General features: G+C 46.7%; 1 long non-coding RNA gene across 1 annotated transcript; it reads left to right on the forward strand.

The window, feature by feature from the left end:
- Nucleotides 1-353: 353 nt before the first annotated feature.
- Nucleotides 354-1,644, forward strand: LOC112896026. Its single transcript, XR_003229317.1, has 3 exons — nt 354-864; nt 966-1,129; nt 1,243-1,644. It is a non-coding gene; the product is annotated as an uncharacterized LOC112896026 (long non-coding RNA).
- Nucleotides 1,645-9,577: the final 7,933 nt, after the last annotated feature.

The following is a 9,577-nucleotide window of genomic DNA, read 5'->3' on the forward strand; positions in this document are numbered from 1 at the left end:
GCATCCATCACCCCGCGCGTGCGGCGCGTGCTCGGTGGAGGCCGCAATCTCCGTGCCCTTGACAGCCGCCACGGGCGAGTTCTGTTCGAGAAGTTGACGTGTCAGGAGAACCCGTGGGACAACAAGCCTTCCATGGTGGTATGGGACGCCGTCTCCGGCTAGCAGCAGGAGGTGCGACTACCCGAGGCGTTCTTCTACGGCGACAGCTGGAGCGCATCCATCCTCTTCGACGCCCGGGGCTGCGACCACCTCGACTGCGGCGGCCCCTACATCATCATATTCATCCGTACGAGCTTCGCCGCCACGTACGGCTTCGCCTCCGCCACCGATGTCTGGACCGCCACGGCTCTGCTCCACACGCCTGCCAACGAGCGCCCCCGCGACTCCATCTCCCAAAAGGCTACCACCGTGGTGGGTGGCTGCATCTATTTCAAGACACATGGAACCAGCATCATTCGCTACCAGCTCTTCGACGGGCCAGCGGCCGATCGCCTGTCGTTCATCGAGCTCCTGCGGTTCAACCCGTACACGGTTGAAGGCACGGTGCTCGTCCCGGCAGTTGGTGGTCGGCTCCGATTTGCTGCATTCGATCCAGTCAAAAAGCACCATCACGTCAGATTATGGGAGAAGGTTGTTGGTTCCGACGGAGCCCTGCAGTGGATCCGTCAGGCGCGGTTCAAGCTCCCAGTGCCCGGCGTCCGCTTGATGGGTTTCGTGGAGACACCCCCTTCCTTGATCCTGACACGAAGGACCATGGACCAATCTGCATCAACATGGAGACCCGCGAGTGGAACAAGTTGCCGAAACCCAACGGTCGGTTTGATTTGCTCCCGATAATGAGCTTCTACCATCCTCTCCTTCCGGGTACTGAATGGAATGCTCAGGTTCACAACTCGATAGGCAAGCACAGGTACTGATCTACAGATTGTTCTAATGGACAGTTTTTTCTTGACATACATGGACAGGTCAGGCACCCCGTGAGCGTGATGAGACCTCCCCAAGCCATGATGAGGACGAAGCAATCGGTTCTTCTGCTTCTAGGATCAGAATTTTTTCCAGATCGGTGTTAGGTCGTCCTACTGATAAATGATGACTCCATGGAGCTGAATATGCATTGTGCTACGGACAAGTTAGTGCTGTTTGGCTAAGCATATGCTGCCACTTGTTGGTCCTTGCTGTTGGTGGCAAATCAATTCCTCAGTTTTGCTTATATATGTTTTTTTTATTTCTATATTTTTGCAGAACTGAGAATAGCTGCTGAAGGTGATGGAGACGAACGGGTGCATAAGAGGCTCAAGTGATGTTGCAAGTGATGTTGCAAAGTCTTCTAACTAACTTCTAAGAAGTGTTAATGGTAATCATAGAGAGCTTATCTGGATAACTCTTGAGGATCTATGACTTTACTGCTCATCATGTTGTGCTGGTTTCATGCTTTCTGAATCTTCTGTATGAGCCATTAGCTATAATGTAGTAGCTTACCTGCTGGGTGTAAAGCATAATGGAGCTTATCTGTAAGGTGGTGCCCAAGCAGTATCCTACTCTCTGGGTGCTTTACGTTTCCATCAGACTGAACGAATATAATTCCTGTTATCTGAATGTCCTGGTGCTCAGGAAAATGAGCGTATGATATTTCATTTGTTTCAAGTTTACTGTATGAAATTGAAATACCACAAGTTAGTGCATGCCATGTTCCGCTCGTTTGATTTAACTTTCTGTGGCTCGAAATTTGATGGATGACTACTGAAACTTATTTACTGAACCTGCATTTTTTGTCTTGTACTTTACAATGGTATATGTTTATCATCAATGGTGGAAGGAAAATCTGTCGAAATAGAGTTACCAATCAGCAAACTGATGTCTATGCATAGCTGTTGCCTTATTACTTTGCCTGGTGGTTTAGTGTTCAAGATGATGACAGATATGTGCTTTTGTAGTATAGGTCCTAAATGCTTGAAACATGCTTCATTGTTTCTGTATACGTTGGAAACATGCTCATTGAGTACTGACAGGAGAAGAGTTGATCTTCAGTACGAACAATTAGCTACGTAGTTGTAGCTTGCAGGTTGGTGTAAAGCTGGATGGGGCTTGTTTGTAAGATGGTGATCCAAGTGGTATCCTACTCTCTGTGTGCTCCAGAATTTTCTGTTGACATCAGAGCTAGGATTGAATACAGTTCCTGAATTTTCTGTTGACATCAGAGCTAGGATTGAATACAGTTCATTGTGTCTGAATGTACCTGATGTTTTGCTTGTTTGGAGATTAGCCTATGAAATTTGAAGAGTGCTAGTATGTTATTAATACATGCCATGTTGCTACAATGGTTGGGCACCAAAACATTTGGTGGCTTGAAGTTTGATAGATAACTACTGAATTGTTTTTCCTGAAACCAAGTCTTGTCTTGTGATTGAACATGGCAAATCTGTATGATCAGTAATTGGATGAAAAGGCTTATTTGGAAATAGAGTTGTGCCCAATTGGGTACAAAGGAGGCAACGACAATGCACAAAACATCAATCAGTTAATTTCTAATTGAAACACTGCTGGGTTAATTGAAACAAAGCTGTGCCCACGCCGGCGTCCAGTTGTCGCCGCCGAGGTGCTTGATCCGCTAGCTCCATGTCGGCCTCCGCGCTACCCTCAGGCCCGGCCACGTGCACGCGCCGGACCGGAGGGGCGGAGCCCGAACCGAACCCGTCGGGGCGCACCAAGTAGATGCTGAACACGGCCGGGGCGGGTTCGCCGGTTCGACGATCTCCCGTCGTCGTCGTGGGACCATGTCGGCATCTTGTCGATCCACTCGCCCTCCGTCAGCCGCCGGACGCCCACCTCCTCGCCGGGCGCCGTGACGATCACGTCTCGTCGCCGACCGTTTCTTGTGCCCCGTGCGCCCGGACCGATCCGCCGCCCGGGAACGCGTCGTTGCCGGCCTCAGGGCGCCCGCCAACCGAGCCGGGCCGGACTCCTTGCTGATGGATCGCCCACCGCCTGGTGCCGTCGGACACGTACACCGGCAGGCTGGCCCCCACAGGTGGAGTGGGGTGGTCGTGGAACAGGCTGCTCTCGGCCGCTGGGAGCGGCTCGGACCCGGGCGGGTCATGAACAGGCCCGCGGCGCCAGTCCGCTCGGAGACGAACGCGACCGTGTCCCCTGCGACGCGAACTGGGCGTTGAAGTTGACGGACATGCCGTGCGTTCGTGTGGCGCCCGCTCGTCGAGCCCCGACGACGTCGAAGCCGAAGCTGGAAGCGCCGACGGGGAGGCGATTGCGACCATGCAGCACCTCGACTGCCACCGAGGACCCTTAATTGCTTCCGCGTCGTCGATCCTCTTCCTGGATCGCCACACTGAGAACGAATGTGCGTGTACACGTGGACTCATCGGAGAATCGATGCGCCGCATGATCATGTGCTTGCTTGCTTGTTTAGAGAACGACAAGAATATGAAGCTACAACACGTCAACGCTGCAGCACGCTAATTCATTCATTCCATACATGTTGTTACAATGGTTATATATTGGCCTCAAAACATTTCGTGGCTTGAAATTGGGCACTACTGAAATTAACCAAATCGTGTCTTGTACTACTGAAATTGACCAAACAAAATGTGTGAATGGCTACTGAAAACTGTCTTGTAAACACACATCTCAAGAAATTTATTTGTGAATGAAATGTAAAAAGGGAAAACAAAGATGTCACAATTAACACACATCTCACAATTCAGGAATAAATTTTGGCAAAAAAATGGAAACAATGTCTTGCAACTAATTGTCATATATATTATCCGAAAAACTTATAGAGCCCCGCCCCGCATATTATCCCGTTGGAATGAAGATGAACACTATCTATCCAGGAGCCGTTGAGTTATCTCTCTGTGGTGCCAGTGCCACTGCCACCCTGGCCCCGTATGACAGAGTCCACCACTCAATCTGGATCGACTGAAATTCCCCATCCCCACTCGTGTAGTCGTCACGCTCTCGCAATTCGCCGCCGCCCAAATCCTCGGCCCGACGCTCGCCGTAGTCCGAATCCGAGTCCGGCCAAGCAGTAGGAGACCTAACCTGCCGGGCTCGCCTTTCAGCTGGGACGCGCGCGGCGGTGGTCTGCACCGCCGTGGACTCCAACACCGAAGCAAGTCAGTGACTTATGGCCATGAAACCATATACTTATCACATTGCAGCAAGTGTTGTCATGGTAGCACGACAAAGTTCTGTCAACTTACAGCAAAAAACCAAAAGGAGCATGACATACAGATATGCCAAATTCACATTACAGCATTGTTGCTCGTGAAGAGCACCACCAAAACAAGTTATATAAGCACTCCCTCAGAGGCTAAGCCTTGTTTTGCTTCCGGTGGACATTGCCGGGCTATTTTGAGCCGTTGTTTCGCTTCTGGTGCCCATTGCTGTCAAGTGACGGATCTTGTTTCAGCTTCTCTGTCTTTTCCTTCACACCCAACCCTTTTCTTTCCTCTAGTTTTGGTTGCTGCCTTCACAGTTTGTTCTTCGGAAATAGACGAATCCGCAGGGTACTCAATGGAGAGGGCTTCAGGTTGATTTGAGCCACATCTTGATCTTGACCTGGACCTAACCATGTTAACGTCATCGACTACAAGACTATAAGGAAATAAAGTCAGAAGCTAGCTAGTGCACAATATGGTTTGACCATTTATCTGATTGACTTTCCAGAACTTAACGTGTCACCTTTTCTTTTCTTTTTTTCTTAGTTGAAACTTTTGTGCTTTGGCTATGAAGGAAGATGTAATTCAAATCAGTAACTGCTACTTGCTACTGCTACGGGGCTGATTGGTTGCCCGTATATGTGCTCGGCCAGGCTCGGTGGGTGCAGGTCCACTCTGTTTGGATGCCTGTATCGACTCCAGAGCCTGGCCATGCGGATGCAAAAGGGAGGCTAGAGCCAGGCTCGCCAGGAACGCAGGCAGCGGCCGTTTCTGGCGGGCCTGGCTCGCATGGTGCAAAGATTTGCACTGCTAATGATATAATTAGTATTCATTAATTGATATTAATATATGCTAAAGAATATTAAATTATTATAAAATAAATTATGGACTTTTGAAGTATAATCTTGCAAAATAAGTATCCTGATGATTATTATTTAACAATTTTTATTTCACGCAACATGTACTCATGCGGGCAACTTAACAACATCTCACTATGACTTTGGTTGGAACCAACCATGCAATCAAACAAGTGGATCTTGCATGCGCAGAGCCTGGCCATGGGAGTTCTTTGATATGAACCAGGCTCACCATGGAAGAGAACCAATCATGCTCTACTAGTCTGAACATCAGTAGAACACCAAATCTTGGTGAAAAATTTATGCGGGTGTTGGTCCCAATGCAGTGATAAAACACAAAAAATTAAAATAATATAAGCTAAATGGAGCATTTAGTCTTGCAATCTAATATGCTATCACAGACAGTCAACTAAAAACCACTAGACTGGTTTGTCGGTATTTTTACCACCAGCTTACCTAGGGATACCCTAAGGTAGGATATTATTTGGTAAGGGATCGCTGGATCTAGAAGGTAAAAGCGAGAACACAGGACACAAATTTAGATAGGTTCAGGCCGCCAGAGTAGCAGTAATGCCCTACGTCCTGTTTGGGGTATTGTATATCGTGCCCTGCGTTTGGGTGTTGAGTTGACCGTTGGCTCTCTACCGATCTAGGTACCCCTACCCTCCTTTATATATCACAGGGGGTAGGGTACCTAGTCGGTTACAAGGTAGAAGTTCTAATACGATTACAGGGTAGAGTTATAGTAGGATTACATAGGAATCTTAATAGGAGTCCGACATCATTTTTCTTGCGGGTAGCTAGGGATCTATCCCTGACAAGCCCTCGAGCTCTTCGTAACTGAGTAGTGCAGACTTTCGAGTACTTCTGGAGTCATCTTCGAGTTCTTCTGAAGTTCGCCTAGAATGTGTCTTCCCAAGTACTTTCCTGACTGCTTCAAGGCTGCAAGGTGCTCCTGCCCAAGTAGATTTCAAGTCTTCAAAAAATTATCTTCTGTATGGCGTGCGATGAAAATCACACTCCATATGGAGTAGCCCCCGAGTCTTAGGTTAAATTGAAGAATCAGACTGAAGGTACATTAGTCTTAAATCTTCTTTCCTTTGTCTTCCAAATATTTTTAAAAAATAAACCATTGATGACACGTGTCCCTCAGCCCTCGGGTCTTGAATCCAAATTCTAAGATTTGGTAAAAGAATCCAAAAGAACATGACATGCAATATAGAGAAAATAAATTGAATTGATGGTTAACATAGGACTTAAAATCTCAAAAAAAATAGTTAAACAAATAACTTTCCAAACAAGCCCAAATTACCGCTCAAAACAAATCTTATACTAAAGGACCCTTAGGCCGCCGCTGGTTATGTAAGCACGCAGTAACCTAGGGTTACCTTTAGGCCTTGAGTCTTCACATAAGTCATCTTTTGAGTACTTTTGCGGCGTCTAGCCCCCGAGCTTATGAGCAAAGAGAGTCGAAGGAGCCACATCAAGTAGTGTTTGGTGTCTAGCCCCCGAGCCTGGGAGCTAGCGAAGCCGTCGTAGATGTGCCAAGCGAACTAGAGAGTTGTTGCCGAAACTTGATCTGAAAGAAGACAATGCATATATTATGTAGCATAATGCGAAGATACCGAGTTTTACTCAACAATAATATGAAGATACCGAATTTATTCGGTGAAAAAATGAAGATACCAAATTATTTTCGGTAAAAAAAAGTTGACATGTCAAACTCTTGTTTTAGGCTATTTAAATCCCCAAGTAGCCCACCCCTTACGTTAAACACCTGGTCCTTGTTCTAGCCTTCGCTCATACCGTATATGAGTCGCTTAGGTCAAGACCGAAGACTCGAGACTTCACGGATCAGGACGGAATACGTACCCGAGCAGATAAGCGACAAAAAAAGAGAGAACAACATGTAGACGAAAGTGGTCGTCATGCAACAAAAAGAATGCGCGTTGTGCAAAAAGTAGGCAGCGAAGTATAGCTCTAGAGAGTTTCATGCCTATCGAGAGACATACACAGAAAAGTAGTCGATCTTGTGGAGAACAAGTCAAGAAAGGTATAAGTGATCTAGCTTGATTCGTGGGCAATTGCCGATAAAACCGTAGCGCTCGTCGAAGGAGCCGTGACGGTTTGTTGATGGAGCCCGACTAGTTGGAGTCAATTCCGACTATTAGTTTTCTAGTCGAGACGGGTAGTCAAAGTAGTTGTCGCTGTGAGACCTATCTTCGACTAGTTTCTAGTCGAGATGAGTAGTCGAAGTAGTCGTCGGCAAGTCGTCGAGCGTCCTCACGAAGTCGAACTAGTCGTCAGCGGGTCACCGAGCCTCGCGAAGTCAAAGTAGTTGTTGGCATGTCACCGAGCGGCCTCGCGAAGTTGAAGTAGTCGTCGGCGTGTCAGCGATGTGGCGCGAGCTGGAGTCGAGGTTGGCGTAGTCATTCCTCAAAGATCCAATCTCGAACTTGACGAATTGATCCGCCGCATGGAGTGGATAATCTTGATGAAGAGGTCCTTCAGACTCGCCCGATGATCTCGACGATCTACCCCATGGTGGACGCCAACCGTCGGTATTTTTACCGCTAGCCTACCTAGAGATATCCTAAGATAGAAGATTATTTGGTGAGGAATTGCCGGATTTGGAATTTGAAAGTAAAAGCGAGGATACAAGATATAGATTTAGACAGGTTTAAGCTGGTAGAGTAGCGTAATGTCCTCCATCCTGTTTGGGGTATTGTGTATCGCGTCCTGTGCTTAAGTGTTGAGTTACCTAGCTCTCCGCCGATATAGGTAGCCCTACCCTCCTTTATATATCATAGGGGGTAGGGTTCCTAGTCGGTTATAAGGTAGGAGTCTTAGTAAGATTATAAGGTAGATTTCTAGTAGGATTACAGAGAAATTTTAGGAGAAGTCCGATATCGTTTTCCTTGCAGGTTACTTTCTTCTGGGTATCTGTGAATCTATCCCTAACATGGTTTGTACGTCTCATGGACTACTCCAGAAGTGTTCCTGAAGCTGCTATTCAGACTTCATGGATCTAGGTGCCACTGCAGCACAGTTTTATGGACCGTCAGGGTATTTTACTCGAACAAAGTAAATAAGGTTGAAGCAACAAGATGAATACAAGATCGTAGTCCAGAATTTTTTGTCAGTAAGTGAAAGTTCGATTATTTACGAGAGCATAGGAGCATAAGTAAATGTCATCTCATCTCGTAATATCGTTGACAAATAAAAATAGCAGGAAGCATGCATGTAGATAACATGAGGCTACTAGTACCAAGAGTGTACAAGCTTTGGTAGCAAAACATGGGTTCGAGGAAGCCTAGGAGGGCGACCGGGGCCCTGCTGCTTGCTGGTGGCCGGGCAACGAGGCGCGGCGGCGTGCTGGTGGCCGGGCAATGAGGCGGTGGCCTGAGCGGGCAGGACCGGCTAGCGCGCCGACTGGCGGAGGTCGGTCGGCGCACGGGCGGGTGGCGGACCAAGCGGCGGTGCGCACAGAGCCGGCGAGCGTCGGCGCTGTTTTTTTATTTTTTTTAATTAATTTTTAAGAGCGGGCGTCCAACTGCGCTTATAAATTCTCAATTTTAACTGCGAGAAGCGGGAGCGGTTGGACCACCCGCCTCCGCCTCTGCAGATACAAATTCAACCGTCCCTGCAAACTTTTTTTAGCAGTGATCAGAGAGTATCCCGTTGAATCCCATATCATCTCCAAATCGGAAACCAAACAAATGCACAAGTTTCTAGGATTGAGCAAAAGGGAGTAACCAAACCACATAGGATGCTATCATCCATCTACACTAATTTGTGTATTCATGAAAATGAAGTTCCCAGTAGCAACTACTTCAGCGATAACAACACAGCTCAACACTATTTGGCTTTAACTTCCCATTCTGTTTCGTGTATTCTTCAGTTTAGGTTTATACATCATAGGGACAACCTTGGTTACTGAAAGGTTCACAACTGAACTAAAATTCAAATGTACTCAGTTCCGAACATGCAACGTGCCAGAACTAGCTGAAGCTACTACTAAGAAACTGACTGGTTCAAGGATTTGCAGCATTTTTCGAGGGCATATATGGTGAAAATGGGATAATGTTTTGAAAGTTTGATTTTTTTTTTGCAAATAGGCCGGGTTCTGATTTTTGAATGATTATCAATTCCCACAAGAGAAGATTCATTGTTGCAAATAGGAATTGGACTAAAGATTTGTCGTTCAAGATAACAGAAGATTCAGCCTATCAATTCCATGTGGGCCAGTCTTCACAAACATGAAATGAGCATTCACACAAATATGTAAAACAGACACATAGTTCTCAGACATGATCATGAAAAGATTGAAAGAAGAAACATACGAATTGATCTTGATATCTGCCAGATTGATACTTAAAAACTACCTGGTTAAACACTAAGATGAGTATGATCACACATGGCCCACTCTGTTCTTATTTAAACCGGAAAACTTACAACAAGACATATTGACCATGATGACCTACTCTTTTAACACATCTGAGACGAAACACTCTAATCATTAAGAAGCCAACAATAGCACACTAA

This window comes from Panicum hallii, chromosome 5 (assembly GCF_002211085.1).
Source record: "Panicum hallii strain FIL2 chromosome 5, PHallii_v3.1, whole genome shotgun sequence".
NCBI classification, from domain to species: Eukaryota; Viridiplantae; Streptophyta; class Magnoliopsida; order Poales; family Poaceae; genus Panicum; species Panicum hallii.